Here is a 15,922-nt window from a genome sequence, read left to right as displayed (position 1 = left end):
GTCTCAATTTCATCAGTGTCATATGGCCTCTTGTAACTGAAGGAAAGGGACAGTGTGCATTGGGTAAGCCAAGGGCACCTGGTGCAAAAATTATAAAGAAATGAATATTGGACCAAGGACTGGGGTCCTGGATAGTTGTTCTTGGCTCTGCCATTATAACTTCCTGGATTTTGCATTTTTTTTAAATAAGAGAGGTTGTTACTTTCCCCTTTACTGTGACAGGGGTCACAGTTTACAGAATGACAACTTAGTCATGTAATTGCTTCCTCCTTCCTCAGATTTATAGAGAGGTGGGTTCTCATTTTCACGGTTGATCAGTGGATGCCAGAGCTTGAGAGAGAGCTGGTCCAAGGACACAGCCCACAGACCACCAGCACTTGCTCTGTTTCTTTTCTACTTTCCCTCAGTGACTGGTAAAGGGATCTATGCATACGTCCACATGAGTTAGCATCTACCCAGCTGCCCCTTTCCGGTTGCCAGCCACAGGTCTGAGAGTTCCCTTCTGTCTGGAGCACTATGAAATTGTTTGTGATACAATGTTTCCCTGAATAATCTCCCTGCCTGATGCGGGGAGAGCAAATGTGAATCTCCTAAGATGAGCATCTTCCAGGGAAGCAGGCTTGTCAGGGAAGCCGCTTCCATGTCCTGAGCTGACAGGATGTCTTGATGCCGTCCTTCATGGCTGAGTGTAGCCTGAGAGTCGCCAGGCAGTTCTGGGCCTGGGGACCTGGCGCCCACTGTGATGGATCATTACTGCACCTGGTCCACTTCACTGCACCGGGTGGCTATATCCTTTATCAAATTCCATTTCACTCGGCTGGAAGACAGACACTGATTGTCAGGGACAGAGAGGGATGCTGACCCACTTCTCCTGGCTGGCCTCAGTACCACAGCACTGCAGGTCTTGGTCTCCGGTTTCTAGCCTGCTTTTCCATTTTGTGTTTTGGGTGTCAGTGTTATAGATAGGTGAGTGGTCAATCGACCAAGAGCTTGCAGGAACATTCTGACCTCACCCTCTTCCTAGATGGTCTGCATGTGACCCCGAGTCATGTCTTATCTCTGCTCTATTAATAAGACTGGAGTTTGTGGGTTCTAAAAAATTCTGTTTCTCAATTGAGGAGTAGATGCCTTTCTTCATCTTGCTGGGGGCTGGGACTTGTGGCTTAAAAAAAATCACTTTTGAGTAGGATGTAATTTTTGTTTGTTTATTTTTTTTAGAATCCTCCATAGCAACATGGGAGACCCTGGATTTAAGAACATTTTCTTGGAAGAATTTAATTTTAAAAACTCACCGAGTGCTTTTCCACTGTTCCAGGTACAAAACCGAATAATAATAATCATGATGAAATCAAAGATTGCACTTATGGAGCATGTATTATGTACCAGGCTCCACGCTGAACACTTTGCATACATGACGCTATTCAGTCCTCGCAAGAATCTGCTGACAGAGGGTCAGTGATGAGCCTCACCTGCACATCAGGAAAGTGAAGTGAGGGTGAATGGGTCACCTTCCCAAACATCCACAGTTCACTAGTGCTGGACTCAGGTTTCAGGTCCCAGTGTTCCTTCTCCAGGGCCTGGCCCCTGAACCACCACCCAGCACTCAAGAAACGTGTGGCCTCCTTGCAGACAGCACTCCAGAAACTTCCAGTCTCATGAAGGATGCACACAACCAACTTTAGTAAGAGACAAAATTAAATAATTGTTGGATAGTGGTGGAAGCAATGCTGTGTGGGAGCACATGGAAGAAGAAGTTGTTTTTAGCTCAGATGCTGCTGGCTGAGGACTGAGCAGAGGATGGACCAGACATGAAGACCCAGAGGGGCTGTGCCTCGGGAATCCAGGGCTCGGTGAGCCGGGAGCGTGTGCCCCAAGGAGGACTAGGATGGCAGAACAGCCTGGAATGCAGTCTGGAACCGTCATGAGTGGGTCCAAACCAACCGTGTGGGTTTTACCCTGTAGGCAATAGGCAGTAACTTCGAATCTTAGAGGTGGATGCTGTGAGCCACCCTGTGTTTAAGGAGGTACCTTTGACGTCAGTAGGAGGATTCAGGCTGGAGAGACGGAAGCAGGGCAGCCTGTCAGGGTCCAGGTGAGAGGTGGGAGGCGTCCAAGCAGAGCAGGGATGAGGGGCAATGGACAGGAGTAGAGACATGGGGCCGGCAGGCCTGGGGACGGTTCCCGCACGCAGGGAAGAGCCCTGGTTAGCAGCCTGTGTGGCAGAGGCTGGAGCAGCCAGGACAGGGTGACCCAGAGGAACAGAGGTCGTGGGAAGTGCTGCAGAGCTGGGGAGTCTCACCCCGTGGCAGGCCCCGTCCATGCACGTGTGACAGCCCTGAGGGCCACCTCTACGGAAATACCCAGGGGAGCCCAGAGTGCGCGCTCAGAGCCCAGGATGAGGTCCGGGCTGCGATCACGGGTGCAGACGTGATGGCCAGAAGGCCCACCGTGGGTGGCCGGTCCAGGCAGGTGGCGGGCCAGGGAGGCACAGGATCGCGAGCTCCTTCCCCTGTGAGCAGCAGAGGACCCGGGAGGGAGACATCGGGGAGATGCAGCGACAAGGAGGGTGAATCCAGAGACGGGAGGAGAGGCCTTCAGGGAAGAGAGAGAACTTTTTCCATCTCCATTTCAAAAGGCCTTACTTATTTCTTCTTTTCTCCCCCCAAGGCAAACGATAGAGGGGAATCGACTTCCCACGCAAACAGACATGAAGCGATTCTCCATCACCTCCCAGCTCCACTCAGACCGCTCAACATGATGTATTTCAAACAGATGAAGATGTGTTTCAGGGTAGCTGGGAGCAGTCAGTTAAAGGGATCAAAGGCAGAAAAGCTACTGCAGCAAAAGTATTTAAGTTTTAGTTCTTGGACAGCTGTGCTTCCTCCGCTTCTCGGCAATCAGAATTCCCTCACCCAATGCTCTTTCTGGCTGTTGAAACTGAATGGAAGATACTTCTTTTTCTCCTACAGGTTTTTTTTTTAACCGATCCTAGGGTCACAGATTTCCATATTTTCAGTATTTATATTATGTATATGGTCGAAGCATAGGAGTGTTTTATTTGGTCTAAATTACCATAGCATGCCTCTATCCCCAATCTATAGCTGAGCAAATCAAAGTTAAAGGTTTTCCTGAAATTAACCACCATAGGTTAGGCAGCATCAAAAATATGTTTTGTCCCAACTGAAGGCTCTTGGTTTTTATTTTATTTTATTTTTTACCATTCCTCTCTTTTCTGCCTATCACCTGCCTTCTCCCTGTGCAAAAAACCCACATGGAACATAATCAAATGAGATCTCTTAGCTGAAATAGTTAACAAGAATGAGTCTGTGCAGTGCTTTGGTGTCCTTAGACACTTCTTAGGAGTTTCTTGAGCATCCACTGGCACCTGGTCTTCTTACCTATTCCTGGCAAAAGCCCTGGAAGAGAGCATTTTAAAACTCATTTTGCAAAAAGGGAAACTAAGTTTCAGAGAAACTGAGAGACTTCCCTGGTGGCACAGGGAGTAAGTGGTGGAGCTGGGTTTTGAGCTCAGGTGCATTTGACCCAGAGACTCTCTGCTTCTTCTACGGATGCTGCTTCTCCCAGCAGGTGCATGAACACCAGGCAGGCTCCAGGACACTCAGGCTGAGAGCTGATGATAATGGGACCTATAGGTGACATTGAAGCTCTTCTAGGTCAGCAATTCTCAGGTGGGATATTGAAAGTCACTTTAATGACAGCTACAACCCCATAATCAGGTGCCTGGAGTTCCTTTCCCTCCCCCCATAGGGTGATCATTGAAGGGAATGAGCATCAGCAGGAGAGCTAGACTCCTGGCCATTTCCCCTTTTCCCTGAAGACTCCTCCACCCTTAATAAGGACCTGGAATCCCGGGGGAAGATGGCGGAAGAGTAAGACGCGGAGATCACCTTCCTCCCCACAGATACATCAGAAATTCATCTACACGTGGAACAACTCCTACAGAACACCTACTGAACGCTGGCAGAAGACCTCAGACCCCCCAAAAGGCAAGAAACTCCCCACATACCTGGGTAGGGCAAAAGAAAATAGAATAAACAGAGACAAAAGGATAGGGACGGGACCTGCACCAGTGGGAGGGAGCCGTGAAGGAGGAAAGGTTTCCACACACTAGAAGCCCCTTCGCGGGCGGAGACTGCGGGTGGCGGAGGGGGAAAGCTTCGGAGCCGCGGAGGAGAGCGCAGCCACAGGGGTGCGGAGGGAAGAGCGGAGAGATTCCCTCACAGAGGATCGGTGCCGACCGCCACTCACCAGCCCGAGAGGCTCGTCTGCTCGGCCGCCGGGGCGGGCGGGGCTGGGAGCTGAGGCTCGGGTATCGGGTTTCGGTCGGAGCGCAGGGAGAGGACTGGGGCTGGCGGCGGGAAGAGAGCCTGAAGGGGTTAGTGCACCACGGCCGGCCCGGAGGGAGTCCGGGAAAAAGTCTGGAGCTGCCGAAGAGGCAAGAGACTTTTTCTTCCCTCTTTGTTTCCTGGTGAGCGAGGAGAGGGGATTCAGAGCGCTGCTTAAAGGAGGAGCTCCAGAGACGGGCGCGAGCTGCGGCTAAAGGCGCGGACCCTGGAGACGGGCGTGGGACGCTGGGGCTGCTGCTGCCGCCGCCAAGAGGCCTGTGTGCGAGAACAGGTCACTATCCTCACCTCCCCTCCCAGGAGCCTGTGCAGCCCGCCACTGCCGGGGTCCCGGGATCCAGGGATGGCTTCCCCGGGAAAGCGCACGGCGCACCTCGGGCTGGTGCACGTCACTCCGGCCTCCGCCGACGCAGGCTCGCCCCGCACTCCGTGCCCCTCCCTCCCCTCGGCCTGAGTGAGCTAGAGCCCCCGAATCAGCGGCTCCTTTAAACCCGTCCTGTCTGAGTGAAGAACAGACGCCCTCCGGTGACCTACACGGAGAGGCGGGGCCAAATCCAAAGCTGAGACCCCGGAGCTGTGAGAACAAAGAAGAGAAAGGGGAATCTCTCTGTGCAGCCTCAGAAGCAGCGGATTAAAGCTCCACAATCAACTTGATGTACCCTGCATCTGTGGAATACATGAATAGACAACGAATCATCCCAAATTGCGGAGGTGGACTTTGAGAACAAGATTTAAGATTTTTTCCACTTTTCCTCTTTTTACAATGAATTATCCCAAATTGAGGAGGTGGACTTTGAGAGCAAGATTTACAATTTGTTTCCCCTTGTTCTCTTTTTGTGAATGTGTATGTGTATGCTTCTGTGTGAGATTTTCTCTGTATAGCTTTGCTTCCACCATTTGTCCCAGGGTTATATCCATCTGGTTTTTTTTTTAATAATTACTTTTTTATTTTAATAACGCTACTATATTTTATCATACTTTATTCTATTTTACTTTATCTTCTCTCTTTCTCTTTTTCCTACCTTCCCTTCCTCCCTCCCTCCCTCCGCCCCTGCTTTCTTTCTTTCTTTCTTTCTTTCATTCCTCCCTCCCTCCCTCCTTTCTTTCTTTCTTTCTTTCCATCCTTCCTCCCTCCCTCCCTCCCTCCTTTCTTTCTTCCTTCCTTCATTCCTTCCTTTCTTTCCTTCTTCCTTTCTTTCTCTCTCTCTTCCTTTCTTCTACTAATTCTTTCTACTTTTTCTCCCTTTTATTCTGAGCCGGGTAGATGAAAGGCTCTCGGTGCTTCAGCTAGGAGTCAGTGCTGTGCCTCTGAAGTGGGAAAGCCAACTTCAGCACACGGGTCCACAAGAGACCTCCCAGCTCCACATAATATCAAGGGGCGAAAATCTCCCAGAGATCTCCATCTCAACACCAGCACCCAGCTTCACTCAACGACCAGCAAACTACAGTGCTGGTTACCCTATGCCAAGCAACTAGCAAGACAGGAACACAACCCCACCCATTAGCAAAGAGGCTGCCTAAAAATATAATAAGGCCACAGGCACCCCAAAACACACTACCAGACGTGGACCTGTCCACCAGAAAGACAAGATCGAGCCTCATCCACCAGAACACAGGCACTAGTCCCCTCCACCAGGAAGCCTACACAACCCACTGAAACAACCTTAGCAACTGGGGACAGACACCAAAAACAACGGGAACTACGAACCTGCAGCCTGCAAAAAGGAGACCCCAAACACAGTAAGATAAGCAAAATGAGAAGACAGAAAAACACACAGCAGGTGAAGGAGCAAGATAAAAACCCACCAGACCTAACAAATGAAGAGGTAATAGGCAGTCTACCTGAAAAAGAATTCAGAATAATGATATTAAAGATGATCCAAAATCTTGGAAATAGAATAGACAAAATGCAAGAAACAGTTAACAAGGACCTAGAAGAACTAAAGATGAATCAAATATTGATTAAAACACAATAAATGAAATGAAAAATACTCTAGATGGGATCAATAGCAGAATAGCTGAGGCAGAAGAACGGATAAGTGACGTGGAAGATAAAATAGTGGAAATAACTGCTGCAGAGCAGAATAAAGAAAAAAGAATGAAAAGAACTGAGGACAGTCTCAGAGACCTCTGGGACAACATTAAATGCACCAACATTCAAATTATAGGGGTTCTAGAAGAAGAAGAGAAAAAGAAAGGGACTGAGAAAATATTTGAAGAGATTATAGTTGAAAACTTCCCTAATATGGGAAAGGAAATAGTTAATCAAGTCCAGGAGGCACAGAGAGTCCCATACAGAATAAATCCAAGGAGAAATACTCCAAGACACATATTAATCAAACTGTCAAAAATTAAACACAAAGAAAACATATTAAAAGCAGCAAGGTAAAAACAACAAATAACACACAAGGGACTCCCCATCGGGTTAACAGCTGATCTCTCAGCAGAAACTCTACAAGCCAGAAGGGAGTGGCAGGACATATTTAAAGTGATGAAGGAGAAAAATCTGCAACCAAGATTACTCTACCCAGCAAGGATCTCATTCAGATTCGATGGAGAAATTAAAACCTTTACAGACAAGCAAAAGCTGAGAGAGTTCAGCACCACCAAACCAGCTTTACCACAAATGCTAAAGGAACTTCTCTAGGCAAGAAACACAACAGAAGGAAAATACCTACAATAACGAACCCAAAACAATTAAGAAAATGGGAATAGGAACATACATATCGATAATTACCTTAAATGTAAATGGACTAAATGCTCCCACCAAAAGACACAGATTGGCTGAATGGATACAAAAACAAGACCCATATATATGCTGTCTACAAGAGACCCACTTCAGACCTAGAGACACATACAGATTGAAAGTAAGGGGATGGAAAAAGATATTCCATGCAAATGGAAATCAAAAGAAAGCTGGAGTAGCAATTCTTATACCAGACAAAATAGACTTTAAAATAAAGACTATTAGAAGAGACAAAGATGGACACTACATAATGATCAAGGGATCGATCCAAGAAGAAGATACAACAATTGTAAATATTTATGCACCCAACATAGGAGCACCTCAATACATAAGGCAAATGCTAACAGCCATAAAAGGGGAAATCAACAGTAACACACTCATAGTAGGGGACTTCAACACCCCACTTTCACCAATGGACAGATCATCCAAAATGAAAATAAATAAGGAAACACAAGCTTTAAATGATACATTAAACAAGATGGACTTAATTGATATTTATAGGACATTCCATCCAAAAACAACAGAATACACATTTTTCTCAAGTGCTCATGGAACATTCTCCAGGATGGATCATATCTTGGGTCACAAATCAAGCCTTGGTAAATTTAAGAATATTGAAATTGTATCAAGTATCTTTTCCGACCACAATGCTATGAGACTAGACATCAATTACAGGAAGAGATCTGTAAAAAATACCAACACATGGAGGCTAAACAATACACTACTCAATAACGAAGTGATCACTGAAGAAATCAAAGAGGAAATTAAAAAATACCTAGAAACAAATGACAATGGAGACACGACGACCCAAAACCTATGGGACGCAGCAAAAGCAGTTCTAAGGGGGAAGTTTATAGCAATACAATCCCACCTTAAGAAACAGGAAACATCTTGAGTAAACAACCTGACCCTGCACCTAAAGCAATTAGAGAAAGAAGAACAAAAAACCTCCAAAGTTAGCAGAAGGAAAGAAATCATAAAGATCAGAAATAAATGAAAAAGAAATGAAGGAAACGATAGCAAAGATCAATAAAACTAAAAGCTGGTTCTTTGAGTAGATAAACAAAATTGATAAACCATTAGCCAGACTCATCAAGAAAAAAAGGGAGAAGACTCAAATCAATAGAATTAGAAATGAAAAAGGAGAAGTAACAACTGACACTGCAGAAATACAAAAGATCATGAGAGATTACTACAAGCAACTCTATGCCCATAAAATGGACAACCTGGAAGAAATGGACAAATTCTTAGAAATGCACAAACTGCCAAGACTGAATCAGGAAGAAATAGAAAATATGAATAGACCTATCACAAGCACTGAAATTGAAACTGTGATAAAACTTCTTCCAACAAACAAAAGCCCAGGACCAGATGGCTTCACAGGTGAATCCTATCAAACATTTAGAGAAGAGCTAACACCTATCCTTCTCAAACTCTTCCAAAATATAGCAGAGGGAGGAACACTCCCAAACTCATTCTACAAGGCCACCATCACCTTGATACCAAAACCAGGGAAGGATGTCACAAAGAAAGAAAACTACAGGCCAATGTCACTGATGAACATAGATGCAAAAATCCTCAACAAAATACTAGCAAACAGAATCCAACAGCACATTAAAAGGATCACACACCATGATCAAGTGGGGTTTATTCCAGGAATGCAAGGATTCTTCAATATATGTAAATCAATCAATGTGATACACCATATTAACAAATTGCAAAAGAAAAACTATATGATCATCTCAATAGATGCAGAGAAAGCTTTCAACAAAATTCAACACCTATATGATAAAAACCCTGCAGAAAGTAGGCATAGAGGGAACTTTCCTCAACATAATAAAGGCCATATATGACAAACCCAAGGCCAACATCATCCTCAATGGTGAAAAACTGAAACCATTTCCACTAAGATCAGGAACAAGAAAAGGCTACCCACTCTCACCACTCTTATTCAACATAGTTTTGGAAGTTTTAGCCACAGCAATCAGAGAAGAAAAGGAAATAAAAGGAATCCAAATTGGAAAAGAAGAAGTAAAGCTCTCACTGTTTGCAGATGACATGATACTATACATAGAGAATCCTAAAGATGCTACCAGAAAACTACTAGAGCTAATCAATGAATTTGGTAAAGTAGCAGGATACAAAATTAATGCACAGAAATCTCTGGCATTCCTGTACACTGATGAAGAAAAATCTGAAAGTGAAATCAAGAAAACACTCCCACTTACCATTGCAACAAAAAGAATAAAATATCTAGGAATAAACCTACCTAAGGAGACAAAAGACCTGTATGCAGAAAATTATAAGACACTGATGAAAGAAATTAAATATGATACAAATAGATGGAGAGATATACCACGTTCCTGGATTGGAAGAATCAATATTGTGAAAATGACTCTACTACCCAAAGCAATCTACAGATTCAATGCAATCCCTATCAAAGTACCACTGGCATTTTTCACAGAACTAGAACAAAAAATTTCAAAGTTTGTTTGGAAAAACAAAAGACCCCGAATAGCCAAAGCAATCTTGAGAACGAAAAATGGAGCTGGAGGAATCAGGCTCCCTGACTTCAGACTATACTACAAAGCTACAATAATTAAGACAGTGTGGTACTGGCACAAAAACAGAAAGATAGATCAATGGAACAGGATAGAAAGCCCAGAGATAAACCCACACACATGTGGTCACCTTATCTTTGATAAAGGAGGCAGGAATGTACAGTGGAGAAAGGACAGCCTCTTCAATAAGTGGTGCTGGGAAAACTGGACAGGGACATGTAAAAGTATGAGATTCGATCATTCCCTAACACCATACACAAAAATAAGCTCAAAATGGATTAAAGACCTAAATGTAAGGCCAGAAACTATCAAACTCTTAGAGGAAAATATAGGCAGAACACTCTATGACATAAATCACAGCAAGATCCTTTTTGACCCACCTCCTAGAGAAATGGAAATAAAACAAAGATAAACAAATGGGACCTAATGAAACTTAAAAGCTTTTGCACAGCAAAGGAAACCATAAACAAGACCAAAAGACAACCCTCAGAATGGGAGAAAATATTTGCAAATGAAGCAACTGACAAAGGATTAATCTCCAAAATTTATAAGCAGCTCATGCAGCTCAATAGCAAAAAAAACAAACAACCCAATCCAAAAATGGGCAGAAGACCTAAATAGACATTTCTCCAAAGAAGATATACAGACTGCCAACAAACACATGAAAGAATGCTCAACATCATTAATCATTAGAGAAATGCAAATCAAAACTACAATGAGGTATCATCTCACACCAGTCAGAATGGCCATCATCAAAAAATCTAGAAACAATAAATGCTGGAGGGGTTGTGGAGAAAAGGGAACACTCTTGCACTGCTGGTGGGAATGTGAATTGGTACAGCCACTATGGAGAACAGTATGGAGGTTCCTTACAAAACTAAAAATAGAACTACCATATGACCCAGCAATCCCACTACTAGGCATATACCCTGAGAAAACCATAATTCAAAAAGAGACATGTACCAAAGTGTTCATTGCAGCGCTATTTACAATAGTCAGGACATGGAAGCAACCTAAGTGTCCATTGACAGATGAATGGATAAAGAAGATGTGGCACATAGATACAATGGAATATTACTCAGCCATAAAAAGAAACGAAACTGAGCTATTTGTAATGAGGTGGATAGACCTAGAGTCTGTCATACAGAGTGAAGTAAGTCAGAAAGAGAAAGACAAATACCGTATGCTAATACATATATATAGAATTTAAGAAAAAAAAAGTCATGAAGAACCTAGGGGTAAAACAGGAATAAAGATACAGACCTACTAGAGAATGGACTTGAAGATATGGGGAGGGGGAAGGGTAAGCTGTGAGAAAGCGAGAGAGTGGCATGGACATATATACAGTACCAAACGTAAGGTAGATAGATAGTGGGAAACAGCCACATAGCATAGGGAGATCAGCTTGGTGCTTTGTGACCGCCTGGAGGGGTGAGATAAGGAGGGTGGGAGGGAGGGAGACGCAAGAGTGAAGGAATGTGGGAACAGATGTATATGTGTGACTGATTCACTTTGTTATAAAGCAGAAACTAATAATAAAAAAAATGGGGGAAAAAAATAAGGACCTGAATACTCGCCATGTGAGGCTGACACTACGTGGTCCTTTCTGACCATGGTCCCTGTGGGGAGGGTGTCACAGAGTGCCCCGTCCCTGCCTCCCAGGCTCCGTATGGTCTGGAGACTCTCAGTTAGGCTGCTGCAGACATCGCAGGACCTCATGGGAGCCCCTGGGGGTGATGAGAGTGTTGCCAGGCCAGGGAAGTGAAGAGAAGGATAACTGTGCTTTGTCATCCTTCTGGTTTCCTGGCTCAGGCTTTTGGACCTGGGCAACGAGCGTAAAAACATGAGAATCTTTTTTTACTAAGAACTACTATGAACTATTGGTACATTTCCAAGAAAGAACTTATGGAATATTTTGGTCAATAATGCTTCCCTGTCTTCCTCCCCACCTTCAATATTTACTGACTCTCTGAAAGAGTAAAAGGAATTAATAATCAGAGTCTCATTCTTTCATTCATTCTCTCATTTATTCCCTCAATAGACACTGAGTGATTCATATGTACCAGATATCATATTAGACACTATGTTCCCCACTGTACCTTCTCAACAATCTGTAGGTACTATTGTTCCCACTTTACAGCTTGGGCAAATTAGCCTCAGAAGCATTAAATAATTTGCCTCAAATCACAATGCTCATAAAAGATAGGGCTGGGATCAAATGCTTGTTGGCACACATGCTGACAAAAGTTCCTTGGCAGGTGAGACCTTAGTTCAGGGGTCAGACAGACTGGGGTCTTTATAGTATATAGAGAGCTGGGTCTCTATGTTATGTATGTATATATTAAATATATACATATATTTAATATATATTATATATGTATATGTAAAAGCTCTATGATCATGGGCAAGGTACTTAACTTTTCTGAGGCTCAGTCTCACCTGTGCACTGAGATGGGAACAGCATCTACCTCACCCAGAGAGGTGCTGGGAAGGCTGAACGATGCACGTGCACCCTGAGTCCTGTGTCTGTACAGGCAATGCTCATAGGTGACTCTTGTTTTTATCATTATTTCTGACACTAAATCCAGAGGCTGGAAGAAAAGATTCCATCAGAGAAGCACTTGATTGTCTTCATTACAGTACTGGTTACATATATTTTACAAGTCTTATTACTGTCAAGGCACTCTTGTCCAAAGGCCATGTCTCCAACCAGATGTCCTACACCCAGAGGCTGAGGAGGAGGAGACATCTCATTGCTGAGACCAAGGTCAACAGATCGACCGCAAATTAGTGAAAACTGTAAAATCCACGTGTGTTTTCAGGATGGTTCAGCATCACATGGCCTTGCCGTGGGGTCTAGATGCTGCTCCGTCCTGCATACAAATGGAAGGGTTTAGAAAGAAGGACCCCGGCACCGAGTCACAGAGGCCAGTTTCCACTGGGCGTTGTCCCCCTTTAACAGAGGCCCTCAGAACACAGCTTGTAAGAGGCAGCAGTGAAATGATGATTATAAAACTACCCCATTTGATGTAAGTCTTACCCTTCTTGGACTCAGAGTGTGCTTCTGAGTGAACCTCCTTGTCCAAACACCCTGGAGGTGACCATATTCCAAAATTAAAAGATTAGGGGAATTGAAGGGAATCAGGAGTGTATGTACCATCCTGTGTCCTCCCCACTGGCTCATCAGGGCCTCTGGGTCTTTCTCAGAGTCAAGTGCCATTCAAATCCTGAGTTGTAATGTTTTTCTATCTCACCTTGTTGCTTTAGCACCGATCGCATCTTGGAAGCACAGAGGTGATAACGCGCTGGCATCTCTCAGCTCTCCATACCATAAAAAAGGTGATGGGGGCATCCCTGGGGGCGCAGTGGTTGAGAGTCCGCCTGCCGATGCAGGGGACGCGGGTTCGTGCCCCCGTCCGGGAAGATCCCACATGCCGCGGAGCGGCTGGGCCCGTGAGCCGTGGCCGCTGAGCCTGCGCGTCCGGAGCCTGTGCTCCGCAACGGGAGAGCCCACAACAGTGAGAGGCCCACGTACCGAAAGAAAAAAAAAAAAAAGGGTGATGGGATTTTTGAAGTTTCACGAAGTAAACAATGAAGCCAGCTAGCTCTGCTTCCCTGATGACAGATGGCATCGTGACGATGATTTAAGCTTTTGTTAGGGAGCGAATTCCGAAACGTGGGCAGTGGCTTTACCGTCGGCTGTTATTAGAGTTCCTTGCCCTTTCTCCTGCCCACTCTCCGCTTGCCCATCCAGGCTGTCGTGCCTAATTCTTTGCTACACATGTCTAATCTGACCATTGCAATTCTGATGGCTTGACTTCAACAGAGGCGAGGTGTTCTCCTCTGGTCCAGAGCGTATTAGGAGAACTAGCCCATCAGTGATGTTTCGGGCAAACAGGTCTTCACGCTGACGAAGCAGAGAAGCACTTTAAAAGAAAAGTCTAAATCACACGGTGCACTAAGGCATCGCATTCTTGCACGAATTGTAACAGACATTTTTTTTCGTTGCGAAGAGACAGAGATTTTGCAAAGATGTCAAATCGCATAAAGCCGCAGCACAACACAGCTTCAAAGATGTAATCTGCGCTGTCTTTTTGTGAGGCAGGAAGGCAAGGAGGCATTAATCCACCCTTGAGAGAAGTGGGTCCAGACAACGTTATGCCTCTGCCGTGATGGGCAGGTGAATGCCTCACACGAGTTACGGTTCTCTCTGCCCCTGGATATCGAATGTCTCCTTCTCGTCTGCAAGGCAGCCAGCAAGACAGGCAGGAATCAAGAGCTGTATATACTAAGGCTGTGAGACACAGGTGTGCTGAGCAAGGGCCGTGCAGGCTTGTGCAGTGTGGCTCTTGTCATGTATTGATCACAAAAATTAAAGCAATAACGATAGGACGAGGAAGATAAATGGACACAAGGGCAGTTTTGTAGTTAGCGTGGAAGTGGCTGTTTACTTCATCTTTCCTCAGACTGGGAGCTCTTGGGAAATGACTCCACCCCAGTGTTTGATAGTGTTTGACTCTATCCAAACACACAAGACACAAGACAACATGTTTGCTGCTCATCCTGGTAGCTAAAGATGACTTCAGGATACATTTTCTGGTCCCTAATCATGGAAGGAAGGTATTATAAATACCTATCTCAATACCTATCTATTACCTATCTATGTCTATTTATGTATCTATCATCTATCTATCTACCTATCACCCATTTCTACACACCCACACATACATTGTTTAGCCTTCCTAATGTTAACAGATACCAATAGAAACAGTGTCAATATTTTGAAATAATATAAGGATACTATAAAACAGGTTTTAAGGTAATCAAATACATATATACATATATAAACACAGACATATATATCTGTGTTTATATATATACACACCTTCTCTTCCAGAAACTACTCCTGGGACTGCTCTCTGCTTTCCTCTTTCTCCAAGGCTGTAGCCGGCTGGTGAGGGCACAAATGGGCCCTGGAAGAGTGAGCACTAAAGGCTGATTGGTCGTCAAGCTGGGAGGGGGCAGCCGGCTGTGCTTAGGGCATTCTGTGAACTTTTGAGCTGTGATGCTTGTCAAGTCTCGGCAGCGATCACCTTAAAGCTCTTCACCGGGGAAAAACCAGAGTTCCTAACTAAAGGTGGGTTCTTACTACATGTTTATTGAATGAAGGAGGGTGACAGGAAGGGGAAGAAAAAGAGAGAGAAGAAAGTTGGTGGGGAAAGGCTGGCAGAGTCTGCTTTGCGCCCTCAGAAGATGGATGATGTTACACTGTCTCGAAAAGCAACTGGTTTCCTGTGGTTTTGCTTATAATGGATGCTCGGTACAGACTCGACTGATTAATACATGGTAATGAGACACATAGAAATACAGCCCTTTAGTTACTTAATTGCTGGCCATAAAGTGACAGCTGACTGCCAAAAGGCTAATGCTTGTCTGTAAGAGGATGACATTTTTCTAAAGTAAGTCTATTTATTTGTCCTCCACTGGCAGTTGTTCATAGTGTGAATAAGTTACTTCTTTTTTTATTATTATTATTATTTTTATTTTATTAGTTTCTGCTTTATAACAAAGTGAATCAGTCATACATATACATCTGTTCCCACATCCCTTCCCTCATGCATCTCCCTCCCTCCCACCCTCCCCCTCCCACCCCGAATAAGTTACTTCTAATGGACTTATCTTACTTAAATTATCAATTGTTCCCACACAAGTAGCCTAGCTATAAAGTGAGAAAATGTTAAAAAATTGGGAAAACTATTGAAAAGCACAAGTAATAGGTAAGAGATCAGTTTGGACCCTAAAGATGAAATTTGCGAAGTTAATGGAAAATGTAGCTCCAAAAAGGTGTCCATAGAAACCTTTAAATGCTCCAAGCTGGCATGAAACATTATTTTAAAAACTCAACAAAATGTATTTACTGATAAAGTTGAACATAGGTACATAATATCCTATTATAGAAATGGTGTTAGCTATATTCTGTAGATACTCCATATGGCATCAGGTGGGGCAACCAGCAAAGCAGAACCTCAATATCTGAAAAGCCTCTTGCTGCCAACACAGTGTTTAGGATGGGAGCCAAGCCCCGGCCTGCTCTTGCCCTTCCTGGTTCTGATTTATGATGCTCCTGACCTTGAGTTGAGCCGGCAGGGGTCTGTGTTCCTGACCATGGCTCTGCAGCCTGGCTCTAGTGGGTGGGTCTGCTGCGTTTCCCCACCGGGTCCTCATCTCCGTTCATCTCGCTCCAGCTTGTT

At 44.5% G+C, this 15,922-nt stretch overlaps 1 protein-coding gene and 1 pseudogene across 2 annotated transcripts in view; one reads left to right on the top strand and one right to left on the bottom strand.

Annotated features, from left to right (window-relative positions):
* The window catches only part of XKR4 (XK related 4), a gene marked incomplete at its 3' end in the record, with an annotated part of 336,116 nt that overhangs the window by 79,723 nt on the left and 240,471 nt on the right, over positions 1-15,922 (bottom strand). The window lies entirely within an intron of this gene.
* LOC308604752 (large ribosomal subunit protein uL4-like) overlaps positions 1,809-15,922 on the top strand; it is a 29,693-nt pseudogene continuing 15,579 nt past the window's right edge. Inside the window, exons 1-4 of the transcript in view lie at positions 1,809-1,908; positions 1,990-2,092; positions 2,334-2,566; positions 3,839-3,890. The product of the transcript in view is annotated as a large ribosomal subunit protein uL4-like (transcript). The remainder of the gene's footprint in view (positions 1,909-1,989; positions 2,093-2,333; positions 2,567-3,838; positions 3,891-15,922) is intronic.

This window comes from Mesoplodon bidens (genome assembly GCF_964165515.1).
Source record: "Mesoplodon bidens genome assembly, chromosome: 16".
In the NCBI taxonomy this organism is placed as follows: domain Eukaryota; kingdom Metazoa; phylum Chordata; class Mammalia; order Artiodactyla; family Ziphiidae; genus Mesoplodon; species Mesoplodon bidens.
This window is presented reverse-complemented; position numbering and strand designations above follow the sequence as displayed.